This window comes from Propithecus coquereli, unplaced genomic scaffold (genome assembly GCF_000956105.1).
Source record: "Propithecus coquereli isolate 6110/MARCELLA unplaced genomic scaffold, Pcoq_1.0 Scaffold478, whole genome shotgun sequence".
Lineage (NCBI taxonomy): Eukaryota > Metazoa > Chordata > Mammalia > Primates > Indriidae > Propithecus > Propithecus coquereli.
In genome coordinates, this window is record NW_012150596.1 from 1762634 (window position 1) to 1787449 (window position 24816).

The following is a 24816-nucleotide window of genomic DNA, read 5'->3' on the forward strand; positions in this document are numbered from 1 at the left end:
TCCAAGTGTTCCTATTAGCTATTTCACTTCCTTTGTGATTTTCCACAATCAAAATGCCTCAATCTTCCCCCAATTTTCTCAAAACCAAACTTCCAAAATATTTTAGGAGAGTTAACTGGATCTCTTCAAGGCTAGGCTGCATGCATAACCCAGATGAATCTCAAAACTTTAATATTGACTAAAAGAAACCACACATAGAAGAATACATCCTGTATCATTTCATTCAATGAAATTCAAGAACAGGCAAAACTAATCTATGATTTGAGATGTCAGAATATTGGTTACCTTTTGGGGAGTGTTGACTGGGTGGAGGCACTGACGGAAGCTTCTGGGGTGCTGAAAATATTTTTACATTGATTACCTGGATGTGAATGTGCATAAAAGTTTATTGAGCTGTATACTTAAAGTTGAGGCATTTCACTGTATGTGTGTTATACCTCAGTTAAAAAAATTAAAGCTCACCTCTTTACACAACTCCCCCAAATCAAACTTTCAAAATCTTCTAAATAACTTTCTCATATGTATTTTGAGGGCAGCCTGTATCTCTAAACTACAAAAACAAAAACCCTCAAAAGATAAACAATTATTCCTCTTCAGGATCCACACACAGCTTAAGACATGTTCAGCCAAAATGATTTGAAGATTCCGATCCTGAAGGTTAGGATTACAGAAAACATTGAGCCCCACAGGGGCTCCAAGAGAGGGTACGTTATAAATTTAAATTTGATAAGAGCAGGTGGCCTCTCAGAAACACCATTCCCCGTCTCTCCTCCACTCCTACTCATCCTGAAACCCAGCTGAAATGTTTCCTCTCTGCAATGCATTCTCTTGTCTCTTTTGTTCCCCACATTCCAAGCCTCAACTAGTTAGTAGCAAAACATGAATTGGTGCCTTGCTAATCAAAGTGTGGTCCACAGACAACGCAGGTATTACCTAGGAGCTTGTTAGAAATGGAGAAACACTGGCCCCACTCAGACTTACTGAATCAGAATCTGTATTTCAACTTGATTCCAAGATGACTTTTATGCACTTTAAAGATTAAGAAGCAGTTTAAGATAGCACTTACTCAGATTTAAAGTGCCTACAAATCATCTGAGGCAATCTTCATAATTACAATCCTGGATCCTACCCCAAAGATTCTGATTCAAAAGTTCTAGGGCTGGGAATCCGGATTGTGACACGGCTGGATTTGAATGTTTATAAGACACTTGGCTCAAACTTGAAGAGCACTTGCTAACAGAGAGAACACCACAGATGGTAACTGAGTTCCTTATCAGTCCCCAGAAGCCTAAGAATGGATATCAATCATAATTTGAGACCTATCTATCTACAGAGAAGCTCATGAAAAATGTAAGCCCTGCCTAGCTAGGCCTTTCCAATCAGCACTCAAGGATGCTCTTTGCTCATAGCTTGGTGCCTTAAAGAGAATCCCTTGTCAAGTTCTCATCTACTTTCTTTTTGTCACTTTCCATCCATCTCAAACAAGAGAAAACCCACATAGCCCCAGGATCTCAGTGTTCTCAGAACAGAGACTATTCCTGTGTAGATTAAATAACAGGAGCCACTGCAAGCAAACCAGTGCCAAAAGGAGCCATAGGACTCTGTCACCTGTTACTGTGGGCCAAATCTCCCTGGACAACTGCGCCCACCAGTACCTGAAGACATCTGCCATGCCTGGCATCCTGGAGCCAGAAAGCAAGGAAAAGGCTCAGGCAGAAAATCCTAGTCACAATGTTAGGAACCACTCTTCAAAGTGGCAACATTCACATGTCCCATCCATTGTTGATATCAAGTCAAGAATTTCACTAAGCATTTCACTGACGTGGCCAGTTATCAGATTGACAAAAATGAAAATGGATACTAATACCCAGAGTTGATAAGGGATAAAGAAGGGGACACTCACACACAACTGGGAAGAGAATAAATCAGGATAGACTTTCTGAAAGGCATTTTGATAAGACATATCCTGAAAGAAAGGTGCTAAAGTGGAGTACTTGAGGTATCTTGGGGAAATTCAGCTGAAATGACCTAAAACCTGATTTAGAATACACTCTCCTGGCCAGGCGCGGTGGCTCACGCCTGTAATCCTAGCACTCTGGGAGGCCAAGGCGGGCGGATTGTTTGAGCTCAGGAGTTCGAAACCAGCCTGAGCAAGAGCGAGATCCCGTTTTCTACTAAAAAATAGAAAGAAATTAATTGGACAACTAAAAATATATAGAAAAAATTAGCCGGGCTTGGTGGCGCATGCCTGTAGTCCCAGCTACTCGGGAGGCTGAGGCAGAAGGATTGCTTGTGCCCAGGAGTTTGAGGTTGCTGTGAGCTAGGATGACGCCACAGCACTCACTCTAGCCAGGGCAAAAGAGTGAGACTCTGTCTCAAAAAAAAAAAAAAAGAATACACTCTCCTACCTTTCTTTTGCCGATTATCTTAGCTAAAGTTGTAAAGAATGAGAACACTTATCTCTGTTTTGCATTGCTATAACAGAATACCACAGATTGGGTAATTTATAAAGAAAAGAAGTTTATTTGGCTCATGGTTCTAGAGTCTGGGAAGTCCAAGAATGTGATGCCTGCATCTGTCAAATGACTTCATACTCCATCGTCCCATGATGGAACATGGAAGGGCAAGAGGGGCGAGAGCAAGATAGCAAGAGAGGGCCAAACTTGGTTTTATAGCAACCCACTCTGGTGATGACAATCAATCTATTCACAAGGACAGAACCCTCATGGCCTAATAACCTCTTAAGAGTCCAATTTCTTTACACCATCACAATGACGATTACATTTCAACATGAGTTTTTGAGAGGACATTCAAACCATAGCAACACCCGTTGCTGGTGAAAGTATGAAGAAATAGGCACTTTTATTTACTGCTGATGGGGTTGAAATTGGTACATCCCTTTTGGAGGACATTTGAGAAATAATTATTAAGAGCCTTAAACATGAGTGTGCATGCTGATCTAGCAATTCCATTCTAAGAATTTATCCAAAGGAAATAATTTTAAATGTGTGAACAGATGTCTACACAGGGATGTTTATTATGGTTTTGCTTGTAATAGTGAAAAATGGAAATAACCTACATGGGCAACAATAGAAGACTGGTTAAAGAAATTATGAGCCATCCATATACTAGGATCTCATACAGCCATGGAAAAATGTTATTTCAGTCTATTTTTATGAATATACAAAGATGTTCACAATATATTGTTAAATGAAAAATCAGTGTACATAGTAGGATTCTGTTTTCAAAATATCCATGTTTGCGTGGATTTGTTAGCACAGGGACAAATCCAGTGTGATAGATGTTGATACTGGTTAGTCCTTATGTGATATAATTAGAGAGGCTTTTAAAAATTGCTTTTGCTTTTTCACATTTTCAAATTTTTCTATAATAAACATGAATTTTTACTAAAATTTTAAAGTAGTAATTCTTTCAAAAACTAAAGAAAGATAAGCCAGGATAATGACCTAAAGGAGGAGCTGCTCTTTTATTATTCTAACATGCTCATCTTCAAAGCATAGAGAATCTCTAGAGCAAACTGCAAAGCAATTATAATTTGTTCTTGAAATGGTACTTATATTAAATGTTTAAGGAACAGAGAGGAACTTTCATTGATTAAAAACAAATACACCAGAAGCTATACCCTTGTCTTTTCCTAAAAAAATGTTCCATTGGTATCCTTCTTGCTTATTTACTTGACACATGAGAGCAGAAGGCTGAGAGTAAAGTGCAGTTAATAGTCCTGTCACTTTTGTGGACACTCATATTTAGTTCCCATTCATACTTAGATGACATATCCTTCCACCCAGTGACTCCTCCAACCACCAGATAGAGACTACTCACTGGATTAGACCTCAGAGGTCCCAGACACAGCCCCAGAGCTTACAGGGAAGGACAAGGCAGAAGAAAACATAAACAAGTGGATATCTCCAGGATTCAGCAGAGCTGCTGAGGGGACTTCATGTCTCTGAAGCCTATGTGAAAAGCAGTAATCCAGGAATGGAGAGCACTGCTCTCTCCCAATAAGCCATGAAGTACCCAGCCCGATGCAGCCAGACTAGGGCAATATAGAGGGGATGGCCAAAAAGAGTTTTGTCATCAATCATCCCCAGCATGACTCCTCTCCCACCCCCATTCCTACCAAGAACTGTGCTTTCAAAATTGCTAGCTATCGAAGTCCTTAAAATGGCCTATTAAAAAAGGCAAATAAACTGCTGGTCATGACCCATGAGTCATGAGTCATAATCAGCATTTTAAAAAAAATGCAATAGAATGAAAAGAAATGAGTTAAGATAGAGATAGGATAATATATGATAGAAAATGCGAGAGTGCCTCCCAGGTAGTAAGAAAATAAGTATGGGGGGGTGTGAATATGTGTGTGTGTGTGTGTATGTGTGTGTGTGTGTGTGTGTGTGTGTACTGGTAGTGATGTTAAATGTATTACTCTGGGACATGGTCATAAAGTTTGAAAGTTGGAAATGTAAAAGTTTTGTATTTGCATGCTAATACCCACTATACTGCAAGGTGTTGTCACTTGAATCCCCTAACCCAAATTTGCTCCCTGACCTCCTCTTTAGACCAGTCAGCCTCTTCATCCAGCTATCTTTTGACTAAGCCTAAGTTTTTAAAAACACAGTCCCAATACTATAAATCTTTTTTTCTGAGATGATCAAAAGCCTACAAAAATACCTATTGAATGCTTCCCCAAATAAGGGAGGAATGCTTGATTTAAGGCACATTTTTCTCCCACCTATTCATGTGCAAGGGATAGATTCATTTTATGAAACAAAAAAATCATGTTTATTTCATACTTTTCTGTAATATTCAGTCTTTTCAAACATGCTTTAATGTTGATTGTTACTAATAGTATGCTTGGATTACAGAAAACAAATAGGTTTATTAAGCTGCTAGTAGTTAAAAAAACTAAAGATATAATTGGATCAAGAAGTACTTAAAAAATTAATCTCAGTTAAGTATCTCCTGGACTTAGTTTCTGAGCAATTGCCCTATAGTCTATAATTATGAATAAAATACCCTTCGAAAAGACCTCATCAGAATCAGAGAGAAATGAGAACAATAGAGTATGTATTACAAAAGATTGGTTCTTCTCAGATAATTGTTTTTAATAAAATGGTAAAAGTGTAGAAAACACCAGGCAACTATAATTAGGATAATAATCTATTGTTCTACAGGAATATGTACCCTGTTGTCTCTTCTATTGGAAAGCAACAAAGAAAATACTAAAGTAAAGGATGGGTGAATACGTTTGAAGGATAGTTATACATTGAACTCTGCAGGTCATTAATTAATCTTTCCTTTATGGCAGAATCAGCCAAATAGCCAAGAGTGGATGCCGTACTCTCTGAAGGCTTGGAGAGAGCTCTACTTTTAGAGAAAAGCCCAAGGGGACTATAGGATTGCTTTTCGATATGACTGTATTTCTATTTATTTGCTTAGAAAGAATAATATTCAGACACAAAGCATCTTTTCTTCATTGTTAAATTCTATTTTTTGTCAGTAGTTAAGTGTGTGAACCTATGATCAATCTCTTCAGTCAGGATAAATTCTAGGAATGTTGGATCCATGAAGTTGGGACTCAATTTGATCATGGATTTGACAAAGATGTGTTTTCAAAACAGGGTACCTAACCAGATACAAGACAGCTGAGTGAAAAGATCTGATTTTCATCACCACTTTCCAGATAAAAATTAAAGGGTGGGGGGAAATCAAAGTATCTCCCCAGCTCAGGGACAGGGAAGAGAGAAACACCTTTGCTCCAGAGTTCCCATCCACTGGCTGCTCTGGATCAGAGCACAGTCAGATTTTTCCCTGGCGCCTATAAAAGAGCATGTCCTTGCCCACCCCAGGAAGACTGTCATTATGTGCTGGACCTACAGGCCTGACATGGGGGCTATGCCAATCGAGCTTCAGAAAGAGGTCCTTGCCTGCTGGGCCACAACTCTTTTTCTTCTCCCCTAAAGCTGCAGATCCTCAAACAGCAGCTTGCTTTCCTACATCCTGATGATCCTGATTTAAATATAAATTTGGCAATATTGTCCAGTAGTTAATAGCACAAACTCTGGAGTAGGACTGCATAAGTTCAAGTCCTCTGCTCTCTATAGCTATGGGGCCTTGGCCAATCCCTTAACTTCTCTAAGCCTCAATTTATTCATCTGTAAAATAGGAGTTAACATAGTGAATACCTCAGAGGGCTGTGATGAGGATTAAATAATCAAATGCAGGTAAAGTTCTTAGCCCAGAACACAATGAATACTTAATAAATACTATTTTTATAATTGTCATCAACCAGTGGGAATATTAATCTTCCCTTTTTTAATATAACAAAAGTTTGGGGATTGCATAAGGAAGAACAAAGTGGCCATCACTAGAAAAGAAGTTACAGTTGTTGGTTTTCCATATCAACAGAGTCGTCTCTGCCCCCTCACATTAAGTGACTTCTGCCACCAGAAATGAACACAACACATATTCCTCCATGCACACACTCACCTTGTGAGACACTTGAACTAATTCCAACTGAGTTTGCTATGAGGGCTTTGAGCGGAGGGCAGGGGTGTGTGTGTGTGTGTGTGTGTGTGTGTGTGTGTGTGTGTGTGTCTTGGTTTGTCAAAGTCAAATAGATGGATCTTTGGTATAAGGAGAGTCCTTTGAGCTTCTCCATCTCTGAGTAAGTTTGATTTCCCTCCACACCTTACCTGCCAAATGGAAGCATTTCCGTTTGAAGAAGTGTTTCATCTTCTCCTTTGGACACTCACAGAGTGAGCTCAGTATGCATTGAGGCAGCCAAATTTATCTTTAGCCAAGTCTTACCACCTATGAGTTATTTATTATTTTGGTCTAAAATCTGCTTCCTTCTAGCTTCATCTAGATCCTAGGTCAGCCTCCTCAGGGGCCCTAATAGCAAAAAGTAGAATAAAGCCATTTATATCATGAACATTAGCAGGAAATCTCCGATTCCTTCCAAAGGGAGGGATGGAGTATCTCTGCATCTCCACTTATGGTTCTTTGAGATACTGGTGTCTTGGGTTGGCAAGGGTTTATCTTGGACTTGAATCCCAGCTGGCCAAGGCAGCTCCTCTGGCTGTCTCCCCACTCCAGGAGCAATTTTCCACTTTGCTATTTTCCTGACTGCTCTAGATCCAGCTTGGGGACACAACATCCTCCTCCTCACCTGACCTGACACCAGGTTTTAATTGCTGTCCCCTCAAGAACATAGGTTGCCCCGACTCACCTTGAGGTATAGGTAGTTGAGAGCCTGGGAGCCTAGACTTTTCCAAGGAGCAGCAGTATCACTCTTCCCCTACCCCCACATGCAATTTGGCAGTTTGGACAGAATCCTCTATTTAAAGTCTCATGAACTATCAGAGGTCAGGACATTGTTTTCTCTTAACACAGATTAAAACAGGTGAAGTAAAAGAATGAAATTGATAAGTCAAAGGTGCTGTCAGAGATGCTGCTGGAGGGATTCCAGGTGCCCTGAGCATACCTCTGGGGGTAATGGCCTCAAAGCCATAGTGCCATGTTCCCCAGGCTGACCCGCAAGCCTCTTGGGCTTATGAAGTGCAGTTGATTTGCTTTAAGCTCATTAGTCATCATTACCCATCACTGCTGGAAAATCCTAAAGCTGGTGGAAAGCCGAGGAGGAGGGGAACATGAGTGTGTGCACATGTGTGTGATTCAGGGAGGTGGAGGGTGTCACTTGCACCCAAGAGTGGTGGCTCCACTTGTGCATTTTAATTATCCCAATTTCCTTTTAAAACTTAATTTCTTTTGATCTCTGTATCAGTTATATATAATTTATTCATTCCACATTCTGCAAATTTATGAGGTCATTTTATATGCTTAAAAATACAATGTTATCTTAAGCTTTCCTATTATTTAATTAACACAATGATAAAACAGAACATTGGCCATTGTACAGTACCAGTTCCTGTCTGCCCTAGGCTGACTTGATAACCAAGTGCTAAATGTCCTTCTACATCTTCTTTACCTGCTGTGGAAAGGGAACAAGCTTTCATGTAGCTCTCCAACTTTTAAATGTAACATTTAGGTTAAATAAAATAGTGTTTCTAAATAGCCACTCAGCAATTTTGTTTTCTAAATTGAAGGAAAGGATGGAAAAGGGGACTAGGATTTCTTGCATCTCAGCGATGTGCTAGATGTTTTACTCATATCAGTGGAAACACTTTGAGGGAGAGTTTCATTTGTCTGGTAAAAATAAAGGAATATTTTTATGTCCTAATGTTAAGAAAATGAAATACATTATTAAACCTCAATTGTGCTTAAAATCAATTTATGCCATAATTTCTTATGCTGTTTTGGTGAACACTACTTTTTAAACTTTTTATTTTGGCCGGGCGCAGTGGCTCCAACCTATAATCCTAGCACTCTGGGATGCTGAGGTGAGAGGCAGGAGAATCGCTCAAGCTCAGGAGGTTGGGACCAGCTGGAGCAAGATCGAGACCCTGTCTCTACAAAAAATAGAAAAATTTGCCAGGCATGGTGGCACATCTGTTGTCTCAGCTACTGGGGAGGCCAGGGTGGGAGGATCGCTTGAGCCCAGGACTTTGAGGTTGCAGTTAGCTATGATGCCACTGCACTCTACCCAGGGTGACAGAGCAAGACTCTCTCTCAGAAAAAAGAAAAAAGGCTTTTTATTTTGAGTTCATTATAGACTTATGGAAAAATTGCAAAGAGTACAGAGAGTTTCCACATATTATTTACTCAGCTTCCCATGATGTTAACATCTTACATAACCATAATAGATTTGTCAAAACTAAGAAATTAACATTAGTACAGTACTATTAACTAAACTCTAGACCTTATTTGAATTTCACTAGTTTTTCCACTAACATCCTTTTTTCTGTTCCAGGCTCTAATCCAGGATCCTGTGTGGCTTTGAGTCACCAAGTCTCCTTAGTGTCCCAAAATCTGTAACAATTTTTAGTCTTTCTTTGTTTTTCGTGACCTTGGCATAGATGAACACTAATTTTGCAAGGTCTTCTGTGGGGGAAAAAAAGAATTCTGTTCAGTCAAATTCAGAAACTCCTAGATTAAAAAAAGATGTCTTCATCAGGGAAATGATAATCAAAACCACGATGAGATATCACCTCATTTCTGTTAGAATGGCTATTATCAAAAGCCAACCACAGCTATTATCCAAGCTCACCACAATACCAAGTATTGGTGAAGATGTGGAAAAAAGGGAACCCCTGCACACTGTTGATCAGAATGTAAATTAGTATAGCCGTTATGGAAAACAGTATGGTGGTTCTTCAAAAATTAAAATTGAGCTACCATATAATCCAGGAATCCTTCTTCTGGGTGTATATCCAAAGGAAACAAAATCAGCACCTTGTAGAGACGTCTGCACTTCCATGTTCGTTGCAACATTATTCACAATAGGCAAGATATGAAAACAACTTAAGTGTCTCTCGATGAATGAATGGATAAAGTAACTATAGTATATATACACAATGGAATACTATTCAGCTTTAAAAAAGAAGGAAATCCTACCATTTGTGGCACCATGGATGAATCTGGAGGACATTAAGTGAAATAATCCAGGCACAGAAAGACATATCACATGATCTCACTTATATGTGGAATCTAAAAAAATGTTTATTTCATAAAAGTAGAGAGTAGAATGGTGGTTACCAGAGGCTGAGTTGCTTAGAAGGGAGAGTGGGTTGGGGAGATGTTGGTCAAAGAATACGTATTTATGCTTAGATAGGAAGAATAAGTTCAAGAGATCTATAGTATAGCATGGTGGCTATAGTTATAATACATTGTACTCTTGAAAAATGCTAAGAGAATGGATGTTGTGTTCTAACCACAAAAACAATAACTATGAGAGGTAATGCATTTATTCATTAGCCAGATTTAACTATTCCACAATATATATATATACTTCAAAACTTCATATTGAATGCAATAAATACATACAATTTTATAAGTCAATTCAAAAAATAAATAAATTTGAAAAAATGAAGACTTCCTAGAGACTAGAAGAATGTGCTGATATGTTTTATGAATATTCAAGTGGAACTTGCAATATGCAGCACTTCCTAAACATTTGGCCACAGAGGCGGGCCTTCACAGAGCCTTCCTTGGGACTAAGGCTCTGAGGAATCCATAGGGAAATTCTGGTTTAGATGATCTTTATTATAGTAATCTCCTACCTGTCCTTTTTTTCTCTAGTCCCATACATGTTCCTTCTATTCTCCAGTCAACAACCTGAGTAAGCTTTCCAAACTGCAAAACTGCTCCAAAAACTTTCTTTATTCTACCCTCAGGTACAGGACTTGAACTTAAACTCTTCCGTATGCATTCCAAGCCCACCACAAGCTCATTGCAGCCCATCTTCCCAGCTGCAGCCATATGTATCTTCCTGCAGTCCTCTCTGAACCCTGCTCTCCAGCCACACTAGGTGCCCAGGTATCTTCCAAATATGTCTCTGGCCTTTCAATACTCTCTGCCTTTCACAACCTCCTTCTTGGTCTATCAAAACCCATGTCATCCTTCCAGTCTACTACAAATGCTACCAACTCTCTGAAATCTTCCCTTTATTTTCCACTCCCCCAAGCGTAAGCTCAGACTTGAATCACTCTGCTCCTGGGTTCTCATTATGATGATATCTACTTGCACCACCTACAGCACTCATCTCACTTTGCCACCTATTAGAGTTAGCTGTATGTGAAGGCCAGCCCCCTGCCCGAGACCGTGAGCTCCCTGAAGGTAAAAAATGGGCTTTGTTTGCCATTAATAGCTCAGCTCTTCATCTTCTGCCTTGCATAAAATAGGGGCTTATTAAATGCTTGATGAATGACTGAACAAAAGTCTATAATACTTTGTACTTCCTAAGTCTCTCATTTGAGTCCCACAATATAACCCCACGAGGAAGGAGTTATTATTCCCAGGTTCAGGTTGAGGCACGGATTGGTTAAATGACTTGCCTGAGTGTCATATCAGTAATTAGGTGTAGAGCAATGTTCCCTGATCTCAGTCAGTAACTGTGCTCCTTTCAAACTTCCCACATGGCCTTCTTGAATAAGTGAGCAAGTGGGCATCAAATATTAAACATCTACGGGTGCTAAGTGAGAGGAAGGATACGGGGGAGCCAGAAATGAATAAGAATGAAGGAGCATTCGTGTTGGAACAGGTAAGAGTGGCGTCTTTTATGGATAAAAACAGCCTGACCTGCGAAAAGGCAGTATGAAGATAAAAGGATAGGAAATGGCTGAGAGGCAGGGATGAGTTGGTGGTGACCAGAGGAAGATAGCTACTGGTTGTCAAAGATCAGGCAAGCTGGGAAGAGCTGTGTCAAGCTGGAAATCTGTTCGGAGACAGTGATGAAGCCAACACTCTTTGATTGCCTAAAATTGGATGTGCAGAAATGGATGGCAATGGAGACATTTGCTGCTGGGGGAGAGAATATACTTTAAATTTAATGAGGACAACTTTAGAAGCCCTGCTGATTCCTGATTGATAAGTGCTAAGGCGCCTCACTTAACTTGCAGGCACAGCTGTCTTCACTGAGCTTTGGTGGGTATTGGGCAGCAGCTCAGCCCCAGGGAAACAGTCCCTGCCTTTTTGCCTGTTTGTGCTTTCACCTCCTGGACAGCAAGTGGGAAAAGGAGCAAGCCCACAACCCTGCAACCCCCTAAAAGGTTATTTTGTCCAAGGCAAATGTTGCCTATTGAAATCTCACCAGCCTGATTAGAAAGGATTATTCTGAAGGTCTGTGAAGTATCTAGTAACCAATCTTCCTGAGTTATTTTTGAATAGCTATTGAATGGATAATTTCCATACCCATTATCAAAATGATATGCTGGAGGTGAAATTTAGCTGTATTGTATTTGATCAGTAATTGCAGAAATGTTTCCCTCAGATTTAATGCCTTATTGGCAGCAGGTCTCCCTACAGGCGCAAAAGACTTTGGGACACTTTTTGGTTGACACAAATGCTTTATTATTGTAATATTTTTGTTGCAGTTGGGGGAAAAACAAGATTTATTTGGGCATCTAAAGATGAACTGAAAGTTTTTTTTTTTTTCACCTCCTGAGAGCAGCATTTGGCAACATAGTATTTTCTACCAGCAACTGCAAGCAAATAATATATCTCCCCATCACCCAAGCCTCAGTGCTCTGGAGCAAGAGCACACCCTGAGGCTCTTAGTGGCCAATAAATCCAGTGACAACAGCCATTCACACAGGTGCCTGTCACCAGAAATAAATGGACAAGGAAATGAAGGTTGAGATAGTTGACTATGGAAAGGTAACTGAGGTTCACTTTATCCCTCAGCATTACAAGATTCTAGATCAGCTGCTGCCAATAGAAATATAATGCAAGCCACATAGGTCAATTTCATTTTTCCAGCAGCCACATTTAAAAACAGTGAAAAGAAACTGCGGAAATTAATTTTAATAATATACGTTATTTAACTTAATATATCTAAAATATTATCACTTTACATAAAATCTATATAAAATTGTTAATTTAATTATTTACATAATTTTTCATACTAACTCTTCAAAATCAAGTGTGTATTTTACCCTTATAGCATATCTCAATTCAAACTAGCTACATTCCAAGTTCTCAGTCACCTAGTTGATCTGTCTACTTGGCATTAAGAGCTGTTGGCTGATTTTTTCCACTGAATTGACTTAAAGAGTTGGTAGGTATTTTGGCCGGTATGTGGCTAGTGGCCACTGTATTGTACAGCGTGGGTCCAGCTTGAGCTACATACCATGGATTGTAGCTTTTAATTAGTCCCTGACTCAAACTGGTCCTTATGGTTTGCTCTGCCACTAGGCCAGGGAAAAGCTCAGATTGCCTTCACCTTTTATATGGAGCCCTGTTGCCATTCAATCCTACAGTCCTACGCAGACCCAGCCAAGGTTGTCAAATCCAAAAATCAAAATCATTTTCTGACAGTCAGGGCAAGTAAAATTGCACAATAATGATTTATGCAAAGAAAGGAAAATTCAGCACTCCCCTATATCACTTTCAGCAGGAAAAGAAGGTAGAAACCCAGGCAGCTTCGAGGTGATCCAAGTGCACTAAAATCCACCAAGACATCTTCCCCTGATCACCATTCAGCGATGGGCACTTCACCTTGGCTGGGCTGGGCTCTCTGACAGTCTTTTTTGAGCCAAATCCCAGTATAATCAAAACAAAGATGCCTAATTAGGTTGGCTATATGTTGCCATAATAAAATTCTGAATTAAATAGTGTTGAAAATTGGCAGGAAAAATTCATTTATCTCGATTAAAGATCTTTTTAGTTACAGAATGATATTGCCATTTTAATTCTCTTTGTGATGGATTTGGACCCATAAATACATATCCTAGGCACACTGAAGGAATTTTACTAAGTGGGGACATTCACAGCCACAGTGTGGGCTACCATTCTTTGGGGAGGTATAATTTTGGTGTATCTAGACTGGTTTGGCATTGATTTCTCTTCTGTCTGGTACTGCAACCTAATCCTATCAGTCTCTAATTGTTTCACATGTATGAGATTTGTCTTTTTGGTAATATGGTTCAATTACTGAGAGACAAAAATAGTAATTTACATTCTACTATGTTTCCCTCTCCTCTTCACCCAAGTCTAGCATAGTGCTGAGGATTTGATGCCATTAATGCTTGTTCACTTGACCTAATTCCAAGTTACTTCTGAAAAAGCTGTGGTTACTATTCTGGGATACTGGCAATTGCTATTATTTCCTATTCCCCTTCCCTTGAATAGCTTCATTTAGGTCTTTGAAGTGCTGTGATTAAAGCAACTAATGATGAGTTTCCATACTGGAACACAAATGCGAGCAGGTGAAAAACCCAGTCACCTAGTTGATTTGCCCACTTGGCATTAAGAACTGTTGGCCAATTTTCTCCGCTGAATTGACTGAAAGAGCTGGTGTTTTGGCATTCTCTACAATGCTACGGTCTCTTTTCAATTCATCAAGAATTTTATCAAATGCCTACTATGTGCTAAGCACTGGGTTAGGTGCTGGGAATTCAGTAGAGAACAACACAAATTCCTGCCTTCAAGTCACCCAAAGAACAGTGAAGGAAACAGAAAAGCAAAAAGAATAGACAATTACAAAATGGCAAGATAAGTGTCCCAGTTAAGGAATATAGATGTTCTTTGCAGGAACACCTAATTTTTGCTTGGAAAAGGTGGGTGGGGTGAAGAGAGTTCCTGTGAGGAGTGTTAAAGAATGAGTAGCAAGGAGAAGGGAGAGAAGCAGCTGATGAAAAAACCCAGGTGTGAGAGGATGAGGGACTGAACTAAGATGGTAAAAATGAAGATATTGACTAAGACACACACTTTAAGGACAGAGGATCAATAGGATTTGTTGTTTTAGTAACAGATTGGAGAAAGAAATAAGAGGGAAGGAGGGAATCTCTGGCAACATCTAGGTTTCTGGCATGAGTGATTGGATGGATCATGCAGTCATTACCAGATACAGAAAGTCCATGAGAAGAAACAGGTTGAGGAGGAACAGTAGAGGAGAAATGAACTCAGTTTTGGCCTGTTTCATCTGAGGTACATCTAGGACAGCCAGATTTCTAGTATGAAGCTGAACATATAGATCTGGAGCTCAGGAGAGAGTTCTGGGCTGTTGATATAGGTGGCCTTTCACCTCCACACATTTGACTTTAGTACCATGTATGTTTTTGTATGCTATTCCCCAACAGCCTTAACCCAATTTTTACATGTCAAATTCAGCTGACAAATTCACATTTCACTCTATTGCATCCTGGCACTGTTTACCAGACAATGGTTTCAAAGAGCTTGACCTGTATGTTCAGCAGCGTCTGTTGGGCACATATTGAAATATTTTATTACGTTTTTCCTTATTAGACTTCATGGAAATTCAAAATTAAGGAAAACAAAAGCATTAATAATAATGACAAGAAACATAATCTCAAACTTAATCAAGATAAACAGGGAAATCATTGCATATGCTGAACATGGCAAATATTTAGCTTAAGTGGATGTTCATTTGACCTAAGGCATTTATGTCTTCAATTGTGAACAAAAAGAATAAAACTATGGAACATAAATAAAATTATAAAAATCCATTTTTGAAAATTGTGACTAGAAGTTAAGGTATAATTGAAGATTTTTATATTAGATCTTAGCTCTCTGGGAATCGACTCCCTCCCATGTCACCAGTAACTTGAAAGTCTATTGTTTGACTCTTACACACTAGACTTTTGCACATATTTTCAGGATTGCTTTCTATAGGAAAGCAGGGAACTACTTGCAATCATCAGCATCAAGATGGTAGGTGTGCTGGCTAATTTTAGGTGTCAACTTGATTGGATTAAGGGATACCCAGATAGCTGGTAAAGCATTATTTCCAGATATGTCTGTGAAGGTGTTTGTAAAAGAGATTGGCATTTGAATCAGTTCCTGAGCAAGGAACATCCACCCTCACCAGTGTAGACAGGCACCATCCAATCAGCTGAGGGCCCAGATAGAAAAAAAGGCAGAGGAAAGATGAGTTCACTTTCTCTTCTGGAGCTGGGATATTCATCTTCTCCTGCCCTCAAACATCAGAACTGCACATCCTTTGGCCTTCAACTCCAGGACTTACACAAGGGGCCCCTCAGTTTCTCAGGCTCTCAGCCTCGGACCAAGAGTTACAGCATCAGCTTCCTTGGTGCTCAGGCTTGCAGATGGCATATTGTGGGACTTCTTGGTCTCCATAATCACATGAGTTATTCCAATGTCATCTCCTTTTATATATCTCTATATAGATATATGTCAATCTCTCTCTCTCTGTCTCTCTGTCTCTGTCTCTCTGTCTCTGTCTCTGTCTGTCTCTCTCTCTCTCTCTCTCTCTATATATATATATATATATATATATGTCCTATTGGTCCTGTTTCCTTGGAGAATCCTGACTAATAAAGCAGTCAGGATTCCTGGACTAGCTGTAGCTATTTCCTAAATGTCTCACTGTTTGGTTGGTATTCTTGTCAACATCTTATTCAGCCAAGTTCCTTAATTGACAAAAAATATATAAAAATAATTCATTGCTAAGCATAGTCACTGAGAATAGTCTCACTTTGGAAAGTCATACTTTTCCAAATTTCTCCTATTATATTTCACTTTATACTGCTCAGAATTGAAATGGACAGAAGATTATGTAAAGTAATAAAGTAAACTAAAATAAAAGAGTAAATGACAGCCACCCTGTAAGCCTGAAAAGATGGCCACAAAGAACAGCTTTTCCATAATGATAAAGTACTGGGACTTCTAATATTTGAACATGTATTAAATATTTTATGTCCTGGTTGTGATCAAAAGTAGCTTGATATGTTGAGTGGCAAAGTATTAGCCCATAAAATTTCCCTTTTGAAAACAGAAGCTACACAATTTGTTTGGCTAAAAGACAGTGTTGCTGGGCACTTCCACCTCTTTAAAAATTAGTCCCAGGAGGCTGAGGCAGGAGGATCACTTGAGTCCAGGAGTTGGAGGTTGCAGTGAGCTATGATGACACCACTGCACTCCAGCCTGGGCAACAGAGTGGGACCCTGTGTCAACAAAAAAACATAGTACCAGCAGGTGAACTATTTATGTTCCTACCATGGTCTGGAAAAGGTTTTTTAGAATGTTCTGCAGGTCACCAGCTTCAAGATCTAAAAATTTAGGTAAAATAGCATATCTGTGAACTTTACAAACCAAATAAAGGCATATAAAATATAATTTAAACTCTGCATTTTTTAAAAAAAACAAACAAGAATACATGCATTATTTTAAATAGTACCTCTTCTGCATACATAAATAGATTGCTCTCTTCTCCATGCTAACATCTAAGGTAAGGATCAGGCGATATTTTTTTTAAAAGGCATTCATGTCCTATTTAGGGCTTTCAAAAGTTGAATTTCATTTCCCTTTTTCTGTTGTGAAATTCACTAAAATATTGCAAACAAAGATGTAGTCGTCATCAATGTTGTTATAATCACATGTGCGTTGTTGAGGTCCATTAGTTAAGATATACCTTAAGACAAACCAGGCCATAGCCTGTTGGGATGGCTTCCTGCATTTTTCTGAAAGGCAGTACCTGGAGCTGTGTTCTCAAATGTGCATCTGACTCATCCTGGGATCCTGTTACAATACAGATTCTGATTCTGTGGGTCTGGAGTGGGGTCTCAGATTGACATTTTTTTACAAGCTCCCAGATGAGCTGCTGTTGTTCACCCACATCCCACACTTTGAGTAGCAAGGACCTTGAACATAGACTATGTTTATCCATTTAGGAATGCATGCCATCTTCCTTTACGGGATGCAGAATCCACTTGGAAAATGGATGTGTTTGTTCCTCTACCTAAATATTTATTTGGAGGGTGTTCATCTTTGTGAATGAAAGAAAAACGAAGGGGAATTAGCTTCTTGAGTTTACAGTTATGTGCCAGGGACTGTGTTGGGCACTTTTATTTAATTCTGACAAATACCATGCAAGTTAGGTGGTATTTCCCCACTTTGCTGGTGAGGGGAAAAAAGGCTGAGAGAGATGCACTTGTCTAAGGTCAAAGCCCCTTTCCACCATCCTGCCCCCAAAGTTGCAATCTTATGACAGTAGCCAAAGGTGCCATCTAATTCACCTATTTGTCAATATAATTTCTGTGATTCTCAAAAGAAGCTTAATTCGTGCTGAAAATATTTTCCCACATTTTATGAAATGTAATAGAGCCACATGACAGCATAGCTTCCTATTTCATAGCTCTGAATATACTGCTGGTCACTTTGTTTCCCTGAAAATGCAGCAGTTACACTCAGTAGCAGCCTAGTATCTCATCCTTGGGCATGAAAGCAGGTGTTACCTGTTTTCTGACCCTACCATGCCTGTCTTTAGTCACTCACCTCTGGCCAGGCCTCTTGGATGTAAAAACAAAGCCAATCTACCAGCTGTTTGATCAAAATGAAGGCAAGAAATCAGTTTATATTTACCATTAAACTGTCCTGCCACTAAAGCTAAGTCAAAAGGACATGGAGATGCTGTGCAGGAAACACTTCAAACAGACATTCAAAGAAAACACATTTTCAATTGGTCATGGATCCAATATGATCCAAGGTCTATCAGTAAATCAGTTTGCTTAAAAAAGAAAAAAAGGAGCAGGGGACAGAAAGAAGGTAGAACCTATACCCAACTCTTTGAAGCAACTTGGCCTCTGCTGGATCTTGAAAACATATCTCATTCTGCCTTGGAATAAGAGATCTGATCAGAGGTAAACAGTGCAACCAAATTATTCCACCAGATTTAGCTCACCAGGCTATTGCTAGGAGACTGAAAGTAGTAAAAACCAAGCTCTGCTCTCAACAACCTCATAGGCAGATACACAAAGGTCCAGTAAGATAAGGGCCAGAAGGAAAATGCCAAGCAAATGGCATCAAGATTCATTGAAGGGAGAGATCACATCCTGTGAGGGCTATCAGGAAGGCTTCGTGGAGAAAGTGGTATTTGACATGAGCCTTGTAGAATGGGTATATTTGCCACAGGTAGCCCTGAGAAGTGGGGAGTATCCCAGGAAGAGTAGCATAAGCAAAGGAATGCATGGAAATAGGAAAGTGTAGAATATATTCAGTGGAGTCTGATTTGGCTGGAATGTAGGACATTCCTACAGCACAAATAATAAAAGGGGGAGATGTGGCCAAATTTAGAAGACCCTAAATAACCCATTTCGCCAGGGGTGCTCTCATTATTAAAGGGAAATACAATGGTTTATATAAATCCTAAATTATACCCACAAAAATTCTTTTTTATTTTATTTTTAAACAGAATCTTGCTCTGTCTCCCAGGCTAGAGTGCAGTGTTGCCATCATAGCTCACAGCAACCTCAAACTCCTGGGCTCAAGTAATCCTCTTGCCTCAGCCTCCCGAAGTGCTAGGATTACAGGTGTGAGCCACAGGACCCGGCCATAAATTTTCTACTAAAATGTAATATCATCCAGCTTTAATACAATGCTGCAAAAAAGCTATGTCAATGATGTATATACAATCTGAAAACTTCTGTGTCACCCTGCCAGTTATTAAGACCCACTACAAAGCCAGAGTGATGGACAAAACAGACCAATAGCCCAGTGGATCAGAATTGAGCACTCAGAAACAGTCACACATGCAGGTGCACACACACACGCACACATTGTTTCAGTCATGCATTGTTACGCAACCAACTACCCTTGCCATCCCTACTCTATGCTCCACGGAGCAGCTAGAGTGATCAATTTAAAATTATAAATCAGATTATGTCACTTATGTGCTAAAAATCCTCCAACAGCTTCTCAACACACTCAAAAGAAAATCCAAAGTCCCTGGTATGGCCTATAAAGCCTCCCATGTCCTGGCACTTAGTACCTCTCCAAGCTCATCTATTAACACTTTCTCCTTTGCTCACTCAGTTCCAGCCACCTCCTTACCCACATTTTAACACACTTACCACAGGAAACCCACTGTGTCCTAGTCCCCCATATAGCCAGCCCCAGAGCTCCATCTACCACCTCATTCAGGTCTTTACTCAAATGTCACTCCTTCAGAGCGGCCATCCCTGAACCAATCTGTCTAAAATAGTACTTTCATTACTCTCTGTCCCCTCACCCTGCTTAATTTTTGTATCTCTGTGCTCATCACCTCTTGATGTATCATTTATACATTTATTTCTGCCTCCTCCTACTAGAATATAAATTCTATTTTGTCCATTTTTTCGCTGCTGTAGCCCTGGTATTCAGGCCAGTGCTTGCTACAGAGCAGCACTCAGAAAACAGGGATCCAGGCAACTGTCAATGAACTAACTGATGCCTGCCCTCCAGTCTTGCCTGCTCTGACCTAGTCTCCCTCCTACTCCCTGCACCCTAATGGTTATGAATCTCATCCTTTTCTTTCCTGATTAATACTCTCCAGTGGTTCACTACCAATATCTATACAATGAGGCCTACATTCCTAGGCTTACATTCAAGGTCCTTTGTGCTCAGGTCCCAGCCTAACTTTTCCACTCTTTTCTTTGACTTTTCCTCACCATGCAACCTATCTGTGCTCATTTAAAATTTTTGTTTTTATCAGTGCAACATTTTTTTTTTCCCCAAATGACATCTTGTATGGAACTGTAATGTAGAAAATAGGTCAAAGCAGAGGTGCTTTGGTTGAAATTGGGGTAAATGTCCTGGGGTTTCTCCAATTTCACTTTCTTCCTTTTCTGCAGCATGCCCTAAAGCAGCTCTAGCAAACACGATCGAAAAACCATATTCTAGACTGGTCGCGGTGGCTCACGCCTGTAATCCTAGCATTCTGGGAGGCCAAGGCAGAAGGATTGCTTGAGCTCAGGAGTTTGAGACCAGCCTGCACAAGAGTGAGACCCCATCTCTACAAAAAGTAGAAAAACTAGCCAGGTGGGTGGTGCGTGCCTATAGTCCCAGCTACTGAGGCAGGAGGATCGCTTAAGCCCAGGAGTTTTGAGGTTGCAGTGAGGTATGATGTCACTGCATTCTAGCTGGGGCAACAGAGCGAGACTCTTTCTCAAAAAAAAAAAAATTCTATCCAAGCTAAACACTCTGTGTCTTCCAATGCCTCTGAACACCCCATGTTCCCCACCCTGAATGTCCTCTAAGACCATCTGCATATGTTCAAATCCTACCTGGACTCAAGGCCCAGTCAAATATTACTTCCTCCATGAAGTTTTCCCTGGTCTCATCAGACATGACTCTTTCCTCCTTTGAACTTTGTTCATACATCTTTTATGGCCCTTATTTCCTTGTTCTCTGTATTAGGGAGATTGATTTTATAATTGTTAATCTTACTATACTGAAAGCTCCTTAAAAAGAAGTGTACAGTCAGTGTTTGCTGAATGAATGATTCATCTTTGTAGTCCCAATAGTACTGGTGCAATATATTGCGCTCAGTAGGTACTCAATACACATTTGTTGGATGAATGAATGAGTGAGTGAGTTTCTTACGTTATATCAAACAAAACCAATTTTTAATTGAGCTTATTTAGCTTGATGTTTGTTTCTTTTTATGGTCATAAAAACAGACAATGCATCCAGTCCCCTGTGGCTCCTGAAGACTTCAGTAAGCTGCCAAATAACATTGCTGAATTTATGATTGGATTAATGAAAAGCTTGTAGGAAAATTATCCTAGTGAGGAAATGATGCTTTTGGGGATTTCAGTTTCAACCATTGAGACAACATTAGTTTTAAATGAAAGAAAACATCTCATTGTATAGACTTTGCACAGCTGATAAATATGCCAGAAGGAGTTTGTCCCAGGGCACCCCGCAGTAGATGCAAATAAGAAGAAACTCACCATGGCAAACTGAAGAAAAGGGAAGCATGCTGTGTTGTATGACCTTAGAAAAGTTTCCCCCTCTTCGAGCCTCCATTTCTCAGTTTTTCAGTGTATAAATGGAGTTTCATTTCAATGATCTCCAAGTTTCACTCCAGCTCAAACCATCTATGGTTCTTTCAGATTATAAGCAGGATGCCAGTTTCCACTGGCTAGAGTCCCAGATAGCTACTCTCCTTAAGCACCTGGCATTCAGTCCCACACTTCCTTCAGGACTCCTTTCTAGAAACCTTGCTGGGTATGAGGATCATAGCTAGCATACTTTCAAACCTGTTTCTTGCCAATGACCCACTGGATACGTTTCCACAGTAGGATATATTCCCTACTGGAGATCTGCACAGGAAAGAAGACCCATGTTGGCAAGCCATTCTATGGGATAAATCAGCCCTCTTGCCCCCAAATATCCAAGTGGTTGAAAAGGAGTGGGACCACCAGCCACAGCCTACACCTAAGGCCGCACTCATCAATGGGTCATCCCTGCCACGTACTGCAGCAGCAAGGGACCCTGCTACATTTCATGATCCCTAGCAAACTTCATGTCTTGGAACCTATGCCATGGCTCTGCAGAGCAGTGGTCTGTCACAGGTGCAAGGGTCCATTCTCTGTGCCCCTTGCCTGGTAGCATCACAGTGAGTCTGGCTGAAGTAGTGGCTTTGTTCTCAACAAGTGACATCTATTTCCAACACTGGCACCAGAGAAATAGTAACCTTTCTGTTCAAGCAGTGCAGCAGGCAGGGCTCTGCACTCAACAGACATGGGTTTGAAATCTGGCTTCATTAGTAATTAGCTGAGTGACCCTGATCAAGTTACTTTCCCTCTCTGACCTTCAGTTTCCTCATCCATCAAATGTGGATGATTAATAATACCCTCCTCAAGGGACTGACATAAGAAATAAATGAGCTGATGCTTATAGTAAAAAACTTAGAATGCTACCTCATATACAATAAAAATTTAACAAATACTAATAATTATCACTATTATTATTAATAATAAAGTTTCCTAAGGATATAGTTAAGCCCCACTAAATCTGATTAAGGTGTTAGTGAGTAACAGTTGGGAGGTAGAGTGATTTTTGTCAGAATTCAGTATAAGAACATTAAGACCATATTTATATAGGGCATACTATGTGCCTGTTCTATGTACTTTACATATATTAACTTAATTCCCGCAACATCCCTATGAAGTCGGCATTATTACTATTATTATTGTTACTACGTTGCAGAAACAAAGAAGTTAAGAAATGTGTCCATAGTCACACAGTGGCAAAGTTGGGGCATGATCCCAGGCTATCTGGCTCCAGAGCCTGCATACTTAACCGCACTACTAACCTGCTTTTACATAACTAACAGTCGAATGTGTGAATGGAAATGCAGCTTTATTATCACAAAGTTAAGGTCGCAACCCTTCCAATCACTTACTCTATCTTCTCCTGTGATAAATGGTCACCAATTAATTGTAATTAGCACATTATTCATATGAAATAGTTGCAGGCAAACTACTGCCACTAGAGGTAGAAAGTGGCAAGAAATGTATTTGTCTCCCCTGATAAGAAAGGAAACATTTCTTTTTCTATCTTGATTCACTGTGACTGAGCTTACTCAACCCTCCTTTCCATCAGTGGTAGACTTCAGCTCCGGCACATACAAAATCAATGCTTTTATGACAAATGACTCTTATCTACACACTTAATTAAGACTTGCTCATTAAAGTATTTACGAGATTCTTCGAAGCTGTTTCTCACGCACTTCCCCCTAAAAGCAACCAGTCTGCTCAGTTAATTCAACAGGAGAGAAATCAAGTTGGCTTTATTTTCACTCAATGAGCAATTACAATATGCCAGGTGCTATTCTAAAAGCTTTACACGCATCATCTCTTTTAATTCCCAATCCACTTCAATAAGTTAGGTCCTATTATCATCTCCATTTTGCAAATTTAAACAAAAAACCAAAGGTTTGAGAAGCTGTGACTTACCAGAAACCACATAGTTTGGGAGTGGCAAGAGGCACCCCTGTCTTTGGTTTTGTGCTTTAGAGGAACTTACTCTGGCTGTCCTCTAACTGTGCCCCTGCCACAGGGCAAGAAATCTGCAGGGCCAAGGCAAAGTGTCCACCCAGAGCCTAGGATCCCTACATCATGCTCATAGAGCAAGCGTAAGATACCTGGGACGTCAGAATTTCCTGCCGAAATTACTCCAAATCTACTTCCAGGGCCTGAGCAGGACTCTTCCTTGTATCTATCTTCTCAAAGGCAAAGTGATCCTGCCAGTGTGAGCATCCCTAGGTCTGAAGAGTGGTCAAGGGACGGCTGTTTGTGGGTTTTTTTTGATGAATTCTGGATCTGACTGCCAAGGCATCTACTTGCATGTGCATGAAGTCCCCTGTGGTGAGGGTGGAAAGTCAGGGTAGGAAAAGAAGAAAGAAAGGCTATAGGGCAGAGGACTGGGGCCAGGGACCAGCTCTCCCTACGTGGCCATGTTCCAGAACTCCAAGAAGTACAAGAACTTTAAATTCTAACTTGGCCTTTCAAATTATTATGAATGTGTATCTGTCAAGGCAAGAAGATAGAACACATTTTATTTTATTTTATTTCATTTCATTTCATTTTGCTCTCCTGCTGCCCCATGCTGAACATATTTTATGTATCAGTTTGTCAGTTTGTCTGGGGAAACTATTGTCCCAGCCTCACAAATTTTAGGGGCAGGCTTGCACCCCCATATCCATCACACACAACTGTACTCTTCTTTCAGGGATCAACTCAAATCCCACTTCTTTCAGAAATTCCTTCCAAAGGACACCAACCAAAACTGATTTCCCTCTCTCCTTTTCTTGTGCCAGTCTTTCTCCCAGCCTGCCTGGCCACACCTAAGTTCCATCTGTCTTTCCCATGAAACTGTGACCTGAGAACTAAGACTCATCCATCTGCTTTCCCCTAAGTGCCCAGCATAGTGCCTTGCCCAAAATACATGTCTGGAGATGTTTGTTGAATGAATAGATGAGAAGGGAGGAAAAAAAAGAGAGGCAGTACTCTTTGGAGGGAAAGGAAAGAATGTGAAACAATCAGAAAAGTCCTTGACGTAGGGACAGGTGATCTGATCAGTGTCTTTTCTTTTTTCATGGAAAATTTCCAACATACAAAAAAGTAGAGAATAGTGTAATAAACTTCCATGTGCCTTTCTTCAGCCGCAGCAATGATGATCTCATAGCCAATCTTGTTTCATCTATGCCCTCGCTCACTCTTCCCATTCCAATCTTGGATTATTTCCAAGTAAGCCCTAAACATCATATCATTGCAATAAGTATTTCAGTATGAAAAGCAAGAGTTTGTTTATCAAGAATTTGGTCTCACCAAGCACAGCTGAGCAACCACTGGAAAGTGACATGCCCTGAGCGGAATTAATTCTGGCAGCTGCAGACTCATGCAGACTGGTAGCCTGTGTGTGCGCAGGGAAGAC